At 47.7% G+C, this 19,381-nt stretch overlaps 13 non-coding genes across 13 annotated transcripts; all 13 read right to left on the bottom strand.

Moving 5' to 3' along the window:
- Nucleotides 1-925: 925 nt before the first annotated feature.
- On the bottom strand, nt 926-1,116 carry LOC142687373 (U2 spliceosomal RNA). Its single transcript, XR_012856603.1, has one exon. It is a non-coding gene; the product is annotated as a U2 spliceosomal RNA (small nuclear RNA).
- A 1,280-nt stretch (nt 1,117-2,396) lies between these two features.
- Nucleotides 2,397-2,587, bottom strand: LOC142687372 (U2 spliceosomal RNA). The gene has a single exon (XR_012856602.1). It is a non-coding gene; the product is annotated as a U2 spliceosomal RNA (small nuclear RNA).
- A 1,308-nt stretch (nt 2,588-3,895) lies between these two features.
- Nucleotides 3,896-4,086, bottom strand: LOC142687371 (U2 spliceosomal RNA). The gene has a single exon (XR_012856601.1). It is a non-coding gene; the product is annotated as a U2 spliceosomal RNA (small nuclear RNA).
- A 1,272-nt stretch (nt 4,087-5,358) lies between these two features.
- LOC142687370 (U2 spliceosomal RNA) lies at nt 5,359-5,549 on the bottom strand. The gene has a single exon (XR_012856600.1). It is a non-coding gene; the product is annotated as a U2 spliceosomal RNA (small nuclear RNA).
- Nucleotides 5,550-6,821: 1,272 nt separating this feature from the next.
- On the bottom strand, nt 6,822-7,012 carry LOC142687368 (U2 spliceosomal RNA). The gene has a single exon (XR_012856599.1). It is a non-coding gene; the product is annotated as a U2 spliceosomal RNA (small nuclear RNA).
- A 1,292-nt stretch (nt 7,013-8,304) lies between these two features.
- LOC142687367 (U2 spliceosomal RNA) lies at nt 8,305-8,495 on the bottom strand. Its single transcript, XR_012856598.1, has one exon. It is a non-coding gene; the product is annotated as a U2 spliceosomal RNA (small nuclear RNA).
- Nucleotides 8,496-9,787: 1,292 nt separating this feature from the next.
- LOC142687366 (U2 spliceosomal RNA) lies at nt 9,788-9,978 on the bottom strand. Its single transcript, XR_012856597.1, has one exon. It is a non-coding gene; the product is annotated as a U2 spliceosomal RNA (small nuclear RNA).
- Nucleotides 9,979-11,266: 1,288 nt separating this feature from the next.
- LOC142687364 (U2 spliceosomal RNA) lies at nt 11,267-11,457 on the bottom strand. Its single transcript, XR_012856595.1, has one exon. It is a non-coding gene; the product is annotated as a U2 spliceosomal RNA (small nuclear RNA).
- Nucleotides 11,458-12,757: 1,300 nt separating this feature from the next.
- LOC142687363 (U2 spliceosomal RNA) lies at nt 12,758-12,948 on the bottom strand. Its single transcript, XR_012856594.1, has one exon. It is a non-coding gene; the product is annotated as a U2 spliceosomal RNA (small nuclear RNA).
- A 1,288-nt stretch (nt 12,949-14,236) lies between these two features.
- LOC142687502 (U2 spliceosomal RNA) lies at nt 14,237-14,427 on the bottom strand. Its single transcript, XR_012856720.1, has one exon. It is a non-coding gene; the product is annotated as a U2 spliceosomal RNA (small nuclear RNA).
- Nucleotides 14,428-15,727: 1,300 nt separating this feature from the next.
- Nucleotides 15,728-15,918, bottom strand: LOC142687362 (U2 spliceosomal RNA). The gene has a single exon (XR_012856593.1). It is a non-coding gene; the product is annotated as a U2 spliceosomal RNA (small nuclear RNA).
- Nucleotides 15,919-17,210: 1,292 nt separating this feature from the next.
- On the bottom strand, nt 17,211-17,401 carry LOC142687361 (U2 spliceosomal RNA). Its single transcript, XR_012856592.1, has one exon. It is a non-coding gene; the product is annotated as a U2 spliceosomal RNA (small nuclear RNA).
- Nucleotides 17,402-18,701: 1,300 nt separating this feature from the next.
- LOC142687360 (U2 spliceosomal RNA) lies at nt 18,702-18,892 on the bottom strand. Its single transcript, XR_012856591.1, has one exon. It is a non-coding gene; the product is annotated as a U2 spliceosomal RNA (small nuclear RNA).
- Between the last annotated feature and the right edge of the window lie 489 nt (nt 18,893-19,381).

Here is a 19,381-nt window from a genome sequence, read left to right as displayed (position 1 = left end):
CCAACACTGCCTGGGCCCAGGCTTTTATCTCTGAGGCCCCATTATGATGTCAGAAAGCTGGCTCTGGAATCCTGAGGGCTCCACTATGACACGTGCAAAGTTCCGTCTGAACTTTATATAAGACGGTGAGGCTCAGTCAGTCACTCAGTGTTGCCTGAGAGGGCAACACTGCAACAGACGGCCGCCAGGCTGTCTTTTTTTTGCACAGCTAGTTGCCTCCAGGAGGCCACAAGAGGGAGACAAGGGACTGCAAAATGGAAAATAGGCATCCACCAACTTTACAGACAACTTCTCCTTGCTCCTACAACCTCCATCCTTGCACAGTTTGTTATTCTTCTAGGTAACATAGTAACAAATCCAAATTGCTGCTCTCTTTGTAGGCAAGCAAGGCTTTGTTGCAACTGCAATTCTTACTTCTTCTTGAAATGTAGGGACGACAGTACATTCCATCACATCCATCTAGTGTACACAGGTAGGTCCATTGTGGCGGGCAGGCGAGCGGGCGGGCTGCTTTATTGGCTGTTTGCTGTTCCCCTACTCCACTCCACTATTTGACTGTTGTGCTGCATCAATCAATCAATCAATCAATCAATCAATCAATCAATCAATCAATCAATCAATCAATCAGTGGCTGGCTCAGGTGCAGCTCTTTAACTTACCTAAAAGGGAGGGCGGAGAGAAGACAAGGAAGGTGAATGAGGTGTTCCAATGTGAAATGCCGGAAACACAGAAACACAGACGACACACAACAAGAGGTGGCAATCTATTCATTAATTGCATTTAATCAATGAGCTCATTATCACTCATGCATTGTCCAACAGGTGTTGAAATAATGGGATTAAAAGGGGAGATCCCTTCAGAAAGACAGAAACAATAGCAAAGACAAAAAACACTTTTGGAATCTGCTTTTAGTCAACACATAAGGAAAGGGTGCACCGGTCCTGGAAATACTGCAATACCAGGTCAATGCGTGGAGTGGACAGAGCAAGCTCTATTTCCATCTCCCTGTTCTAAAAATCCATTTAATATATGGTCCCCAGATAGGGGACGTATCAGATATTAAACTGATAAGAACAGATACTACACTTGATCTTAGCCAAAAGGCCGAGAAGCGATAACCCGAACGGGCCGCGCGTTGCCCGAGCCTGCCCGATACTGCTGTTCAGCCCTTGCAGCGATTCAGCCTACTTCTAGGCAATTCCATGGGGCCCTGCAGGCTCACACACTCACAGCTACACGGGAGGTGAATAAAGGCCGGAGAGGAAGCCAGACAGGATTTGCTTCTTTTGCTTGCACCACAATGCAGTGCTGAAAGAGGAGGAATCTACATAAAAACGCCTTCCTGGCAACGCCCAAATGCCCTGCTGCCATGCAGATAAACACTGGCAGCGGCAGCAAGTGCATGCCCACAGCCACCCCTTGTTCCTTCACACCTTGTATCAGCTGTAATCCAGTCCAGTCCAGTGCTGCCTGCTGAGCAGCACTGACCAACACTGCCTGGGCCCAGGCTTTTATCTCTGAGGCCCCATTATGATGTCAGAAAGCTGGCTCTGGAATCCTGAGGGCTCCACTATGACACGTGCAAAGTTCCGTCTGAACTTTATATAAGACGGTGAGGCTCAGTCAGTCACTCAGTGTTGCCTGAGAGGGCAACACTGCAACAGCCGGCCGCCAGGCTGTCTTTTTTTTGCACAGCTAGTTGCCTCCAGGAGGCCACAAGAGGGAGACAAGGGACTGCAAAATGGAAAATAGGCATCCACCAACTTTACAGACAACTTCTCCTTGCTCCTACAACCTCCATCCTTGCACAGTTTGTTATTCTTCTAGGTAACATAGTAACAAATCCAAATTGCTGCTCTCTTTGTAGGCAAGCAAGGCTTTGTTGCAACTGCAATTCTTACTTCTTCTTGAAATGTAGGGACGACAGTACATTCCATCACATCCATCTAGTGTACACAGGTAGGTCCATTGTGGCGGGCAGGCGAGCGGGCGGGCTGCTTTATTGGCTGTTTGCTGTTCCCCTACTCCACTCCACTATTTGACTGTTGTGCTGCATCAATCAATCAATCAATCAATCAATCAATCAATCAATCAATCAGTGGCTGGCTCAGGTGCAGCTCTTTAACTTACCTAAAAGGGAGGGCGGAGAGAAGACAAGGAAGGTGAATGAGGTGTTCCAATGTGAAATGCCGGAAACACAGAAACACAGACGACACACAACAAGAGGTGGCAATCTATTCATTAATTGCATTTAATCAATGAGCTCATTATCACTCATGCATTGTCCAACAGGTGTTGAAATAATGGGATTAAAAGGGGAGATCCCTTCAGAAAGACAGAAACAATAGCAAAGACAAAAAACACTTTTGGAATCTGCTTTTAGTCAACACATAAGGAAAGGGTGCACCGGTCCTGGAAATACTGCAATACCAGGTCAATGCGTGGAGTGGACAGAGCAAGCTCTATTTCCATCTCCCTGTTCTAAAAATCCATTTAATATATGGTCCCCAGATAGGGGACGTATCAGATATTAAACTGATAAGAACAGATACTACACTTGATCTTAGCCAAAAGGCCGAGAAGCGATAACCCGAACGGGCCGCGCGTTGCCCGAGCCTGCCCGATACTGCTGTTCAGCCCTTGCAGCGATTCAGCCTACTTCTAGGCAATTCCATGGGGCCCTGCAGGCTCACACACTCACAGCTACACGGGAGGTGAATAAAGGCCGGAGAGGAAGCCAGACAGGATTTGCTTCTTTTGCTTGCACCACAATGCAGTGCTGAAAGAGGAGGAATCTACATAAAAACGCCTTCCTGGCAACGCCCAAATGCCCTGCTGCCATGCAGATAAACACTGGCAGCGGCAGCAAGTGCATGCCCACAGCCACCCCTTGTTCCTTCACACCTTGTATCAGCTGTAATCCAGTCCAGTCCAGTGCTGCCTGCTGAGCAGCACTGACCAACACTGCCTGGGCCCAGGCTTTTATCTCTGAGGCCCCATTATGATGTCAGAAAGCTGGCTCTGGAATCCTGAGGGCTCCACTATGACACGTGCAAAGTTCCGTCTGAACTTTATATAAGACGGTGAGGCTCAGTCAGTCACTCAGTGTTGCCTGAGAGGGCAACACTGCAACAGCCGGCCGCCAGGCTGTCTTTTTTTTGCACAGCTAGTTGCCTCCAGGAGGCCACAAGAGGGAGACAAGGGACTGCAAAATGGAAAATAGGCATCCACCAACTTTACAGACAACTTCTCCTTGCTCCTACAACCTCCATCCTTGCACAGTTTGTTATTCTTCTAGGTAACATAGTAACAAATCCAAATTGCTGCTCTCTTTGTAGGCAAGCAAGGCTTTGTTGCAACTGCAATTCTTACTTCTTCTTGAAATGTAGGGACGACAGTACATTCCATCACATCCATCTAGTGTACACAGGTAGGTCCATTGTGGCGGGCAGGCGAGCGGGCGGGCTGCTTTATTGGCTGTTTGCTGTTCCCCTACTCCACTCCACTATTTGACTGTTGTGCTGCATCAATCAATCAATCAATCAATCAATCAATCAATCAATCAATCAATCAATCAATCAATCAATCAATCAATCAGTGGCTGGCTCAGGTGCAGCTCTTTAACTTACCTAAAAGGGAGGGCGGAGAGAAGACAAGGAAGGTGAATGAGGTGTTCCAATGTGAAATGCCGGAAACACAGAAACACAGACGACACACAACAAGAGGTGGCAATCTATTCATTAATTGCATTTAATCAATGAGCTCATTATCACTCATGCATTGTCCAACAGGTGTTGAAATAATGGGATTAAAAGGGGAGATCCCTTCAGAAAGACAGAAACAATAGCAAAGACAAAAAACACTTTTGGAATCTGCTTTTAGTCAACACATAAGGAAAGGGTGCACCGGTCCTGGAAATACTGCAATACCAGGTCAATGCGTGGAGTGGACAGAGCAAGCTCTATTTCCATCTCCCTGTTCTAAAAATCCATTTAATATATGGTCCCCAGATAGGGGACGTATCAGATATTAAACTGATAAGAACAGATACTACACTTGATCTTAGCCAAAAGGCCGAGAAGCGATAACCCGAACGGGCCGCGCGTTGCCCGAGCCTGCCCGATACTGCTGTTCAGCCCTTGCAGCGATTCAGCCTACTTCTAGGCAATTCCATGGGGCCCTGCAGGCTCACACACTCACAGCTACACGGGAGGTGAATAAAGGCCGGAGAGGAAGCCAGACAGGATTTGCTTCTTTTGCTTGCACCACAATGCAGTGCTGAAAGAGGAGGAATCTACATAAAAACGCCTTCCTGGCAACGCCCAAATGCCCTGCTGCCATGCAGATAAACACTGGCAGCGGCAGCAAGTGCATGCCCACAGCCACCCCTTGTTCCTTCACACCTTGTATCAGCTGTAATCCAGTCCAGTCCAGTGCTGCCTGCTGAGCAGCACTGACCAACACTGCCTGGGCCCAGGCTTTTATCTCTGAGGCCCCATTATGATGTCAGAAAGCTGGCTCTGGAATCCTGAGGGCTCCACTATGACACGTGCAAAGTTCCGTCTGAACTTTATATAAGACGGTGAGGCTCAGTCAGTCACTCAGTGTTGCCTGAGAGGGCAACACTGCAACAGCCGGCCGCCAGGCTGTCTTTTTTTTGCACAGCTAGTTGCCTCCAGGAGGCCACAAGAGGGAGACAAGGGACTGCAAAATGGAAAATAGGCATCCACCAACTTTACAGACAACTTCTCCTTGCTCCTACAACCTCCATCCTTGCACAGTTTGTTATTCTTCTAGGTAACATAGTAACAAATCCAAATTGCTGCTCTCTTTGTAGGCAAGCAAGGCTTTGTTGCAACTGCAATTCTTACTTCTTCTTGAAATGTAGGGACGACAGTACATTCCATCACATCCATCTAGTGTACACAGGTAGGTCCATTGTGGCGGGCAGGCGAGCGGGCGGGCTGCTTTATTGGCTGTTTGCTGTTCCCCTACTCCACTCCACTATTTGACTGTTGTGCTGCATCAATCAATCAATCAATCAATCAATCAATCAATCAGTGGCTGGCTCAGGTGCAGCTCTTTAACTTACCTAAAAGGGAGGGCGGAGAGAAGACAAGGAAGGTGAATGAGGTGTTCCAATGTGAAATGCCGGAAACACAGAAACACAGACGACACACAACAAGAGGTGGCAATCTATTCATTAATTGCATTTAATCAATGAGCTCATTATCACTCATGCATTGTCCAACAGGTGTTGAAATAATGGGATTAAAAGGGGAGATCCCTTCAGAAAGACAGAAACAATAGCAAAGACAAAAAACACTTTTGGAATCTGCTTTTAGTCAACACATAAGGAAAGGGTGCACCGGTCCTGGAAATACTGCAATACCAGGTCAATGCGTGGAGTGGACAGAGCAAGCTCTATTTCCATCTCCCTGTTCTAAAAATCCATTTAATATATGGTCCCCAGATAGGGGACGTATCAGATATTAAACTGATAAGAACAGATACTACACTTGATCTTAGCCAAAAGGCCGAGAAGCGATAACCCGAACGGGCCGCGCGTTGCCCGAGCCTGCCCGATACTGCTGTTCAGCCCTTGCAGCGATTCAGCCTACTTCTAGGCAATTCCATGGGGCCCTGCAGGCTCACACACTCACAGCTACACGGGAGGTGAATAAAGGCCGGAGAGGAAGCCAGACAGGATTTGCTTCTTTTGCTTGCACCACAATGCAGTGCTGAAAGAGGAGGAATCTACATAAAAACGCCTTCCTGGCAACGCCCAAATGCCCTGCTGCCATGCAGATAAACACTGGCAGCGGCAGCAAGTGCATGCCCACAGCCACCCCTTGTTCCTTCACACCTTGTATCAGCTGTAATCCAGTCCAGTCCAGTGCTGCCTGCTGAGCAGCACTGACCAACACTGCCTGGGCCCAGGCTTTTATCTCTGAGGCCCCATTATGATGTCAGAAAGCTGGCTCTGGAATCCTGAGGGCTCCACTATGACACGTGCAAAGTTCCGTCTGAACTTTATATAAGACGGTGAGGCTCAGTCAGTCACTCAGTGTTGCCTGAGAGGGCAACACTGCAACAGCCGGCCGCCAGGCTGTCTTTTTTTTGCACAGCTAGTTGCCTCCAGGAGGCCACAAGAGGGAGACAAGGGACTGCAAAATGGAAAATAGGCATCCACCAACTTTACAGACAACTTCTCCTTGCTCCTACAACCTCCATCCTTGCACAGTTTGTTATTCTTCTAGGTAACATAGTAACAAATCCAAATTGCTGCTCTCTTTGTAGGCAAGCAAGGCTTTGTTGCAACTGCAATTCTTACTTCTTCTTGAAATGTAGGGACGACAGTACATTCCATCACATCCATCTAGTGTACACAGGTAGGTCCATTGTGGCGGGCAGGCGAGCGGGCGGGCTGCTTTATTGGCTGTTTGCTGTTCCCCTACTCCACTCCACTATTTGACTGTTGTGCTGCATCAATCAATCAATCAATCAATCAATCAATCAATCAGTGGCTGGCTCAGGTGCAGCTCTTTAACTTACCTAAAAGGGAGGGCGGAGAGAAGACAAGGAAGGTGAATGAGGTGTTCCAATGTGAAATGCCGGAAACACAGAAACACAGACGACACACAACAAGAGGTGGCAATCTATTCATTAATTGCATTTAATCAATGAGCTCATTATCACTCATGCATTGTCCAACAGGTGTTGAAATAATGGGATTAAAAGGGGAGATCCCTTCAGAAAGACAGAAACAATAGCAAAGACAAAAAACACTTTTGGAATCTGCTTTTAGTCAACACATAAGGAAAGGGTGCACCGGTCCTGGAAATACTGCAATACCAGGTCAATGCGTGGAGTGGACAGAGCAAGCTCTATTTCCATCTCCCTGTTCTAAAAATCCATTTAATATATGGTCCCCAGATAGGGGACGTATCAGATATTAAACTGATAAGAACAGATACTACACTTGATCTTAGCCAAAAGGCCGAGAAGCGATAACCCGAACGGGCCGCGCGTTGCCCGAGCCTGCCCGATACTGCTGTTCAGCCCTTGCAGCGATTCAGCCTACTTCTAGGCAATTCCATGGGGCCCTGCAGGCTCACACACTCACAGCTACACGGGAGGTGAATAAAGGCCGGAGAGGAAGCCAGACAGGATTTGCTTCTTTTGCTTGCACCACAATGCAGTGCTGAAAGAGGAGGAATCTACATAAAAACGCCTTCCTGGCAACGCCCAAATGCCCTGCTGCCATGCAGATAAACACTGGCAGCGGCAGCAAGTGCATGCCCACAGCCACCCCTTGTTCCTTCACACCTTGTATCAGCTGTAATCCAGTCCAGTCCAGTGCTGCCTGCTGAGCAGCACTGACCAACACTGCCTGGGCCCAGGCTTTTATCTCTGAGGCCCCATTATGATGTCAGAAAGCTGGCTCTGGAATCCTGAGGGCTCCACTATGACACGTGCAAAGTTCCGTCTGAACTTTATATAAGACGGTGAGGCTCAGTCAGTCACTCAGTGTTGCCTGAGAGGGCAACACTGCAACAGCCGGCCGCCAGGCTGTCTTTTTTTTGCACAGCTAGTTGCCTCCAGGAGGCCACAAGAGGGAGACAAGGGACTGCAAAATGGAAAATAGGCATCCACCAACTTTACAGACAACTTCTCCTTGCTCCTACAACCTCCATCCTTGCACAGTTTGTTATTCTTCTAGGTAACATAGTAACAAATCCAAATTGCTGCTCTCTTTGTAGGCAAGCAAGGCTTTGTTGCAACTGCAATTCTTACTTCTTCTTGAAATGTAGGGACGACAGTACATTCCATCACATCCATCTAGTGTACACAGGTAGGTCCATTGTGGCGGGCAGGCGAGCGGGCGGGCTGCTTTATTGGCTGTTTGCTGTTCCCCTACTCCACTCCACTATTTGACTGTTGTGCTGCATCAATCAATCAATCAATCAATCAATCAATCAATCAATCAATCAATCAATCAATCAGTGGCTGGCTCAGGTGCAGCTCTTTAACTTACCTAAAAGGGAGGGCGGAGAGAAGACAAGGAAGGTGAATGAGGTGTTCCAATGTGAAATGCCGGAAACACAGAAACACAGACGACACACAACAAGAGGTGGCAATCTATTCATTAATTGCATTTAATCAATGAGCTCATTATCACTCATACATTGTCCAACAGGTGTTGAAATAATGGGATTAAAAGAGGAGATCCCTTCAGAAAGACAGAAACAATAGCAAAGACAAAAAACACTTTTGGAATCTGCTTTTAGTCAACACATAAGGAAAGGGTGCACCGGTCCTGGAAATACTGCAATACCAGGTCAATGCGTGGAGTGGACAGAGCAAGCTCTATTTCCATCTCCCTGTTCTAAAAATCCATTTAATATATGGTCCCCAGATAGGGGACGTATCAGATATTAAACTGATAAGAACAGATACTACACTTGATCTTAGCCAAAAGGCCGAGAAGCGATAACCCGAACGGGCCGCGCGTTGCCCGAGCCTGCCCGATACTGCTGTTCAGCCCTTGCAGCGATTCAGCCTACTTCTAGGCAATTCCATGGGGCCCTGCAGGCTCACACACTCACAGCTACACGGGAGGTGAATAAAGGCCGGAGAGGAAGCCAGACAGGATTTGCTTCTTTTGCTTGCACCACAATGCAGTGCTGAAAGAGGAGGAATCTACATAAAAACGCCTTCCTGGCAACGCCCAAATGCCCTGCTGCCATGCAGATAAACACTGGCAGCGGCAGCAAGTGCATGCCCACAGCCACCCCTTGTTCCTTCACACCTTGTATCAGCTGTAATCCAGTCCAGTCCAGTGCTGCCTGCTGAGCAGCACTGACCAACACTGCCTGGGCCCAGGCTTTTATCTCTGAGGCCCCATTATGATGTCAGAAAGCTGGCTCTGGAATCCTGAGGGCTCCACTATGACACGTGCAAAGTTCCGTCTGAACTTTATATAAGACGGTGAGGCTCAGTCAGTCACTCAGTGTTGCCTGAGAGGGCAACACTGCAACAGCCGGCCGCCAGGCTGTCTTTCTTTTGCACAGCTAGTTGCCTCCAGGAGGCCACAAGAGGGAGACAAGGGACTGCAAAATGGAAAATAGGCATCCACCAACTTTACAGACAACTTCTCCTTGCTCCTACAACCTCCATCCTTGCACAGTTTGTTATTCTTCTAGGTAACATAGTAACAAATCCAAATTGCTGCTCTCTTTGTAGGCAAGCAAGGCTTTGTTGCAACTGCAATTCTTACTTCTTCTTGAAATGTAGGGACGACAGTACATTCCATCACATCCATCTAGTGTACACAGGTAGGTCCATTGTGGCGGGCAGGCGAGCGGGCGGGCTGCTTTATTGGCTGTTTGCTGTTCCCCTACTCCACTCCACTATTTGACTGTTGTGCTGCATCAATCAATCAATCAATCAATCAATCAATCAATCAATCAATCAATCAATCAATCAGTGGCTGGCTCAGGTGCAGCTCTTTAACTTACCTAAAAGGGAGGGCGGAGAGAAGACAAGGAAGGTGAATGAGGTGTTCCAATGTGAAATGCCGGAAACACAGAAACACAGACGACACACAACAAGAGGTGGCAATCTATTCATTAATTGCATTTAATCAATGAGCTCATTATCACTCATGCATTGTCCAACAGGTGTTGAAATAATGGGATTAAAAGGGGAGATCCCTTCAGAAAGACAGAAACAATAGCAAAGACAAAAAACACTTTTGGAATCTGCTTTTAGTCAACACATAAGGAAAGGGTGCACCGGTCCTGGAAATACTGCAATACCAGGTCAATGCGTGGAGTGGACAGAGCAAGCTCTATTTCCATCTCCCTGTTCTAAAAATCCATTTAATATATGGTCCCCAGATAGGGGACGTATCAGATATTAAACTGATAAGAACAGATACTACACTTGATCTTAGCCAAAAGGCCGAGAAGCGATAACCCGAATGGGCCGCGCGTTGCCCGAGCCTGCCCGATACTGCTGTTCAGCCCTTGCAGCGATTCAGCCTACTTCTAGGCAATTCCATGGGGCCCTGCAGGCTCACACACTCACAGCTACACGGGAGGTGAATAAAGGCCGGAGAGGAAGCCAGACAGGATTTGCTTCTTTTGCTTGCACCACAATGCAGTGCTGAAAGAGGAGGAATCTACATAAAAACGCCTTCCTGGCAACGCCCAAATGCCCTGCTGCCATGCAGATAAACACTGGCAGCGGCAGCAAGTGCATGCCCACAGCCACCCCTTGTTCCTTCACACCTTGTATCAGCTGTAATCCAGTCCAGTCCAGTGCTGCCTGCTGAGCAGCACTGACCAACACTGCCTGGGCCCAGGCTTTTATCTCTGAGGCCCCATTATGATGTCAGAAAGCTGGCTCTGGAATCCTGAGGGCTCCACTATGACACGTGCAAAGTTCCGTCTGAACTTTATATAAGACGGTGAGGCTCAGTCAGTCACTCAGTGTTGCCTGAGAGGGCAACACTGCAACAGCCGGCCGCCAGGCTGTCTTTTTTTTGCACAGCTAGTTGCCTCCAGGAGGCCACAAGAGGGAGACAAGGGACTGCAAAATGGAAAATAGGCATCCACCAACTTTACAGACAACTTCTCCTTGCTCCTACAACCTCCATCCTTGCACAGTTTGTTATTCTTCTAGGTAACATAGTAACAAATCCAAATTGCTGCTCTCTTTGTAGGCAAGCAAGGCTTTGTTGCAACTGCAATTCTTACTTCTTCTTGAAATGTAGGGACGACAGTACATTCCATCACATCCATCTAGTGTACACAGGTAGGTCCATTGTGGCGGGCAGGCGAGCGGGCGGGCTGCTTTATTGGCTGTTTGCTGTTCCCCTACTCCACTCCACTATTTGACTGTTGTGCTGCATCAATCAATCAATCAATCAATCAATCAATCAATCAATCAATCAATCAATCAGTGGCTGGCTCAGGTGCAGCTCTTTAACTTACCTAAAAGGGAGGGCGGAGAGAAGACAAGGAAGGTGAATGAGGTGTTCCAATGTGAAATGCCGGAAACACAGAAACACAGACGACACACAACAAGAGGTGGCAATCTATTCATTAATTGCATTTAATCAATGAGCTCATTATCACTCATGCATTGTCCAACAGGTGTTGAAATAATGGGATTAAAAGGGGAGATCCCTTCAGAAAGACAGAAACAATAGCAAAGACAAAAAACACTTTTGGAATCTGCTTTTAGTCAACACATAAGGAAAGGGTGCACCGGTCCTGGAAATACTGCAATACCAGGTCAATGCGTGGAGTGGACAGAGCAAGCTCTATTTCCATCTCCCTGTTCTAAAAATCCATTTAATATATGGTCCCCAGATAGGGGACGTATCAGATATTAAACTGATAAGAACAGATACTACACTTGATCTTAGCCAAAAGGCCGAGAAGCGATAACCCGAATGGGCCGCGCGTTGCCCGAGCCTGCCCGATACTGCTGTTCAGCCCTTGCAGCGATTCAGCCTACTTCTAGGCAATTCCATGGGGCCCTGCAGGCTCACACACTCACAGCTACACGGGAGGTGAATAAAGGCCGGAGAGGAAGCCAGACAGGATTTGCTTCTTTTGCTTGCACCACAATGCAGTGCTGAAAGAGGAGGAATCTACATAAAAACGCCTTCCTGGCAACGCCCAAATGCCCTGCTGCCATGCAGATAAACACTGGCAGCGGCAGCAAGTGCATGCCCACAGCCACCCCTTGTTCCTTCACACCTTGTATCAGCTGTAATCCAGTCCAGTCCAGTGCTGCCTGCTGAGCAGCACTGACCAACACTGCCTGGGCCCAGGCTTTTATCTCTGAGGCCCCATTATGATGTCAGAAAGCTGGCTCTGGAATCCTGAGGGCTCCACTATGACACGTGCAAAGTTCCGTCTGAACTTTATATAAGACGGTGAGGCTCAGTCAGTCACTCAGTGTTGCCTGAGAGGGCAACACTGCAACAGCCGGCCGCCAGGCTGTCTTTTTTTTGCACAGCTAGTTGCCTCCAGGAGGCCACAAGAGGGAGACAAGGGACTGCAAAATGGAAAATAGGCATCCACCAACTTTACAGACAACTTCTCCTTGCTCCTACAACCTCCATCCTTGCACAGTTTGTTATTCTTCTAGGTAACATAGTAACAAATCCAAATTGCTGCTCTCTTTGTAGGCAAGCAAGGCTTTGTTGCAACTGCAATTCTTACTTCTTCTTGAAATGTAGGGACGACAGTACATTCCATCACATCCATCTAGTGTACACAGGTAGGTCCATTGTGGCGGGCAGGCGAGCGGGCGGGCTGCTTTATTGGCTGTTTGCTGTTCCCCTACTCCACTCCACTATTTGACTGTTGTGCTGCATCAATCAATCAATCAATCAATCAATCAATCAATCAATCAATCAATCAATCAATCAATCAATCAGTGGCTGGCTCAGGTGCAGCTCTTTAACTTACCTAAAAGGGAGGGCGGAGAGAAGACAAGGAAGGTGAATGAGGTGTTCCAATGTGAAATGCCGGAAACACAGAAACACAGACGACACACAACAAGAGGTGGCAATCTATTCATTAATTGCATTTAATCAATGAGCTCATTATCACTCATGCATTGTCCAACAGGTGTTGAAATAATGGGATTAAAAGGGGAGATCCCTTCAGAAAGACAGAAACAATAGCAAAGACAAAAAACACTTTTGGAATCTGCTTTTAGTCAACACATAAGGAAAGGGTGCACCGGTCCTGGAAATACTGCAATACCAGGTCAATGCGTGGAGTGGACAGAGCAAGCTCTATTTCCATCTCCCTGTTCTAAAAATCCATTTAATATATGGTCCCCAGATAGGGGACGTATCAGATATTAAACTGATAAGAACAGATACTACACTTGATCTTAGCCAAAAGGCCGAGAAGCGATAACCCGAACGGGCCGCGCGTTGCCCGAGCCTGCCCGATACTGCTGTTCAGCCCTTGCAGCGATTCAGCCTACTTCTAGGCAATTCCATGGGGCCCTGCAGGCTCACACACTCACAGCTACACGGGAGGTGAATAAAGGCCGGAGAGGAAGCCAGACAGGATTTGCTTCTTTTGCTTGCACCACAATGCAGTGCTGAAAGAGGAGGAATCTACATAAAAACGCCTTCCTGGCAACGCCCAAATGCCCTGCTGCCATGCAGATAAACACTGGCAGCGGCAGCAAGTGCATGCCCACAGCCACCCCTTGTTCCTTCACACCTTGTATCAGCTGTAATCCAGTCCAGTCCAGTGCTGCCTGCTGAGCAGCACTGACCAACACTGCCTGGGCCCAGGCTTTTATCTCTGAGGCCCCATTATGATGTCAGAAAGCTGGCTCTGGAATCCTGAGGGCTCCACTATGACACGTGCAAAGTTCCGTCTGAACTTTATATAAGACGGTGAGGCTCAGTCAGTCACTCAGTGTTGCCTGAGAGGGCAACACTGCAACAGCCGGCCGCCAGGCTGTCTTTTTTTTGCACAGCTAGTTGCCTCCAGGAGGCCACAAGAGGGAGACAAGGGACTGCAAAATGGAAAATAGGCATCCACCAACTTTACAGACAACTTCTCCTTGCTCCTACAACCTCCATCCTTGCACAGTTTGTTATTCTTCTAGGTAACATAGTAACAAATCCAAATTGCTGCTCTCTTTGTAGGCAAGCAAGGCTTTGTTGCAACTGCAATTCTTACTTCTTCTTGAAATGTAGGGACGACAGTACATTCCATCACATCCATCTAGTGTACACAGGTAGGTCCATTGTGGCGGGCAGGCGAGCGGGTGGGCTGCTTTATTGGCTGTTTGCTGTTCCCCTACTCCACTCCACTATTTGACTGTTGTGCTGCATCAATCAATCAATCAATCAATCAATCAATCAATCAATCAATCAATCAATCAGTGGCTGGCTCAGGTGCAGCTCTTTAACTTACCTAAAAGGGAGGGCGGAGAGAAGACAAGGAAGGTGAATGAGGTGTTCCAATGTGAAATGCCGGAAACACAGAAACACAGACGACACACAACAAGAGGTGGCAATCTATTCATTAATTGCATTTAATCAATGAGCTCATTATCACTCATGCATTGTCCAACAGGTGTTGAAATAATGGGATTAAAAGGGGAGATCCCTTCAGAAAGACAGAAACAATAGCAAAGACAAAAAACACTTTTGGAATCTGCTTTTAGTCAACACATAAGGAAAGGGTGCACCGGTCCTGGAAATACTGCAATACCAGGTCAATGCGTGGAGTGGACAGAGCAAGCTCTATTTCCATCTCCCTGTTCTAAAAATCCATTTAATATATGGTCCCCAGATAGGGGATGTATCAGATATTAAACTGATAAGAACAGATACTACACTTGATCTTAGCCAAAAGGCCGAGAAGCGATAACCCGAACGGGCCGCGCGTTGCCCGAGCCTGCCCGATACTGCTGTTCAGCCCTTGCAGCGATTCAGCCTACTTCTAGGCAATTCCATGGGGCCCTGCAGGCTCACACACTCACAGCTACACGGGAGGTGAATAAAGGCCGGAGAGGAAGCCAGACAGGATTTGCTTCTTTTGCTTGCACCACAATGCAGTGCTGAAAGAGGAGGAATCTACATAAAAACGCCTTCCTGGCAACGCCCAAATGCCCTGCTGCCATGCAGATAAACACTGGCAGCGGCAGCAAGTGCATGCCCACAGCCACCCCTTGTTCCTTCACACCTTGTATCAGCTGTAATCCAGTCCAGTCCAGTGCTGCCTGCTGAGCAGCACTGACCAACACTGCCTGGGCCCAGGCTTTTATCTCTGAGGCCCCATTATGATGTCAGAAAGCTGGCTCTGGAATCCTGAGGGCTCCACTATGACACGTGCAAAGTTCCGTCTGAACTTTATATAAGACGGTGAGGCTCAGTCAGTCACTCAGTGTTGCCTGAGAGGGCAACACTGCAACAGCCGGCCGCCAGGCTGTCTTTTTTTTGCACAGCTAGTTGCCTCCAGGAGGCCACAAGAGGGAGACAAGGGACTGCAAAATGGAAAATAGGCATCCACCAACTTTACAGACAACTTCTCCTTGCTCCTACAACCTCCATCCTTGCACAGTTTGTTATTCTTCTAGGTAACATAGTAACAAATCCAAATTGCTGCTCTCTTTGTAGGCAAGCAAGGCTTTGTTGCAACTGCAATTCTTACTTCTTCTTGAAATGTAGGGACGACAGTACATTCCATCACATCCATCTAGTGTACACAGGTAGGTCCATTGTGGCGGGCAGGCGAGCGGGCGGGCTGCTTTATTGGCTGTTTGCTGTTCCCCTACTCCACTCCACTATTTGACTGTTGTGCTGCATCAATCAATCAATCAATCAATCAATCAATCAATCAATCAATCAATCAATCAATCAATCAATCAGTGGCTGGCTCAGGTGCAGCTCTTTAACTTACCTAAAAGGGAGGGCGGAGAGAAGACAAGGAAGGTGAATGAGGTGTTCCAATGTGAAATGCCGGAAACACAGAAACACAGACGACACACAACAAGAGGTGGCAATCTATTCATTAATTGCATTTAATCAATGAGCTCATTATCACTCATGCATTGTCCAACAGGTGTTGAAATAATGGGATTAAAAGGGGAGATCCCTTCAGAAAGACAGAAACAATAGCAAAGACAAAAAACACTTTTGGAATCTGCTTTTAGTCAACACATAAGGAAAGGGTGCACCGGTCCTGGAAATACTGCAATACCAGGTCAATGCGTGGAGTGGACAGAGCAAGCTCTATTTCCATCTCCCTGTTCTAAAAATCCATTTAATATATGGTCCCCAGATAGGGGACGTATCAGATATTAAACTGATAAGAACAGATACTACACTTGATCTTAGCCAAAAGGCCGAGAAGCGATAACCCGAACGGGCCGCGCGTTGCCCGAGCCTGCCCGATACTGCTGTTCAGCCCTTGCAGCGATTCAGCCTACTTCTAGGCAATTCCATGGGGCCCTGCAGGCTCACACACTCACAGCTACACGGGAGGTGAATAAAGGCCGGAGAGGAAGCCAGACAGGATTTGCTTCTTTTGCTTGCACCACAATGCAGTGCTGAAAGAGGAGGAATCGACATAAAAACGCCTTCCTGGCAACGCCCAAATGCCCTGCTGCCATGCAGATAAACACTGGCAGCGGCAGCAAGTGCATGCCCACAGCCACCCCTTGTTCCTTCACACCTTGTATCAGCTGTAATCCAGTCCAGTCCAGTGCTGCCTGCTGAGCAGCACTGACCAACACTGCCTGGGCCCAGGCTTTTATCTCTGAGGCCCCATTATGATGTCAGAAAGCTGGCTCTGGAATCCTGAGGGCTCCACTATGACACGTGCAAAGTTCCGTCTGAACTTTATATAAGACGGTGAGGCTCAGTCAGTCACTCAGTGTTGCCTGAGAGGGCAACACTGCAACAGCCGGCCGCCAGGCTGTCTTTTTTTTGCACAGCTAGTTGCCTCCAGGAGGCCACAAGAGGGAGACAAGGGACTGCAAAATGGAAAATAGGCATCCACCAACTTTACAGACAACTTCTCCTTGCTCCTACAACCTCCATCCTTGCACAGTTTGTTATTCTTCTAGGTAACATAGTAACAAATCCAAATTGCTGCTCTCTTTGTAGGCAAGCAAGGCTTTGTTGCAACTGCAATTCTTACTTCTTCTTGAAATGTAGGGACGACAGTACATTCCATCACATCCATCTAGTGTACACAGGTAGGTCCATTGTGGCGGGCAGGCGAGCGGGCGGGCTGCTTTATTGGCTGTTTGCTGTTCCCCTACTCCACTCCACTATTTGACTGTTGTGCTGCATCAATCAATCAATCAATCAATCAATCAATCAATCAATCAATCAATCAATCAATCAGTGGCTGGCTCAGGTGCAGCTCTTTAACTTACCTAAAAGGGAGGGCGGAGAGAAGACAAGGAAGGTGAATGAGGTGTTCCAATGTGAAATGCCGGAAACACAGAAACACAGACGACACACAACAAGAGGTGGCAATCTATTCATTAATTGCATTTAATCAATGAGCTCATTATCACTCATGCATTGTCCAACAGGTGTTGAAATAATGGGATTAAAAGGGGAGATCCCTTCAGAAAGACAGAAACAATAGCAAAGACAAAAAACACTTTTGGAATCTGCTTTTAGTCAACACATAAGGAAAGGGTGCACCGGTCCTGGAAATACTGCAATACCAGGTCAATGCGTGGAGTGGACAGAGCAAGCTCTATTTCCATCTCCCTGTTCTAAAAATCCATTTAATATATGGTCCCCAGATAGGGGACGTATCAGATATTAAACTGATAAGAACAGATACTACACTTGATCTTAGCCAAAAGGCCGAGAAGCGATAACCCGAACGGGCCGCGCGTTGCCCGAGCCTGCCCGATACTGCTGTTCAGCCCTTGCAGCGATTCAGCCTACTTCTAGGCAATTCCATGGGGCCCTGCAGGCTCACACACTCACAGCTACACGGGAGGTGAATAAAGGCCGGAGAGGAAGCCAGACAGGATTTGCTTCTTTTGCTTGCACCACAATGCAGTGCTGAAAGAGGAGGAATCTACATAAAAACGCCTTCCTGGCAACGCCCAAATGCCCTGCTGCCATGCAGATAAACACTGGCAGCGGCAGCAAGTGCATGCCCACAGCCACCCCTTGTTCCTTCACACCTTGTATCAGCTGTAATCCAGTCCAGTCCAGTGCTGCCTGCTGAGCAGCACTGACCAACACTGCCTGGGCCCAGGCTTTTATCTCTGAGGCCCCATTATGATGTCAGAAAGCTGGCTCTGGAATCCTGAGGGCTCCACTATGACACGTGCAAAGTTCCGTTTGAACTTTATATAAGACGGTGAGGCTCAGTCAGTCACTCAGTGTTGCCTGAGAGGGCAACACTGCAACAGCCGGCCGCCAGGCTGTCTTTTTTTTGCACAGCTAGTTGCCTCCAGGAGGCCACAAGAGGGAGACAAGGGACTGCAAAATGGAAAATAGGCATCCACCAACTTTACAGACAACTTCTCCTTGCTCCTACAACCTCCATCCTTGCACAGTTTGTTATTCTTCTAGGTAACATAGTAACAAATCCAAATTGCTGCTCTCTTTGTAGGCAAGCAAGGCTTTGTTGCAACTGCAATTCTTACTTCTTCTTGAAATGTAGGGACGACAGTACATTCCATCACATCCATCTAGTGTACACAGGTAGGTCCATTGTGGCGGGCAGGCGAGCGGGCGGGCTGCTTTATTGGCTGTTTGCTGTTCCCCTACTCCACTCCACTATTTGACTGTTGTGCTGCATCAATCAATCAATCAATCAATCAATCAATCAATCAATCAATCAATCAATCAATCAATCAATCAGTGGCTGGCTCAGGTGCAGCTCTTTAACTTACCTAAAAGGGAGGGCGGAGAGAAGACAAGGAAGGTGAATGAGGTGTTCCAATGTGAAATGCCGGAAACACAGAAACACAGACGACACACAACAAGAGGTGGCAATCTATTCATTAATTGCATTTAATCAATGAGCTCATTATCACTCATGCATTGTCCAACAGGTGTTGAAATAATGGGATTAAAAGGGGAGATCCCTTCAGAAAGACAGAAACAATAGCAAAGACAAAAAACACTTTTGGAATCTGCTTTTAGTCAACACATAAGGAAAGGGTGCACCGGTCCTGGAAATACTGCAATACCAGGTCAATGCGTGGAGTGGACAGAGCAAGCTCTATTTCCATCTCCCTGTTCTAAAAATCCATTTAATATATGGTCCCCAGATAGGGGACGTATCAGATATTAAACTGATAAGAACAGATACTACACTTGATCTTAGCCAAAAGGCCGAGAAGCGATAACCCGAACGGGCCGCGCGTTGCCCGAGCCTGCCCGATACTGCTGTTCAGCCCTTGCAGCGATTCAGCCTACTTCTAGGCAATTCCATGGGGCCCTGCAGGCTCACACACTCACAGCTACACGGGAGGTGAATAAAGGCCGGAGAGGAAGCCAGACAGGATTTGCTTCTTTTGCTTGCACCACAATGCAGTGCTGAAAGAGGAGGAATCTACATAAAAACGCCTTCCTGGCAACGCCCAAATGCCCTGCTGCCATGCAGATAAACACTGGCAGCGGCAGCAAGTGCATGCCCACAGCCACCCCTTGTTCCTTCACACCTTGTATCAGCTGTAATCCAGTCCAGTCCAGTGCTGCCTGCTGAGCAGCACTGACCAACACTGCCTGGGCCCAGGCTTTTATCTCTGAGGCCCCATTATGATGTCAGAAAGCTGGCTCTGGAATCCTGAGGGCTCCACTATGACACGTGCAAAGTTCCGTCTGAACTTTATA

The sequence above is a fragment of the Rhinoderma darwinii genome (genome assembly GCF_050947455.1).
Source record: "Rhinoderma darwinii isolate aRhiDar2 chromosome 5 unlocalized genomic scaffold, aRhiDar2.hap1 SUPER_5_unloc_23, whole genome shotgun sequence".
In the NCBI taxonomy this organism is placed as follows: Eukaryota; Metazoa; Chordata; class Amphibia; order Anura; family Rhinodermatidae; genus Rhinoderma; species Rhinoderma darwinii.
This window is presented reverse-complemented; position numbering and strand designations above follow the sequence as displayed.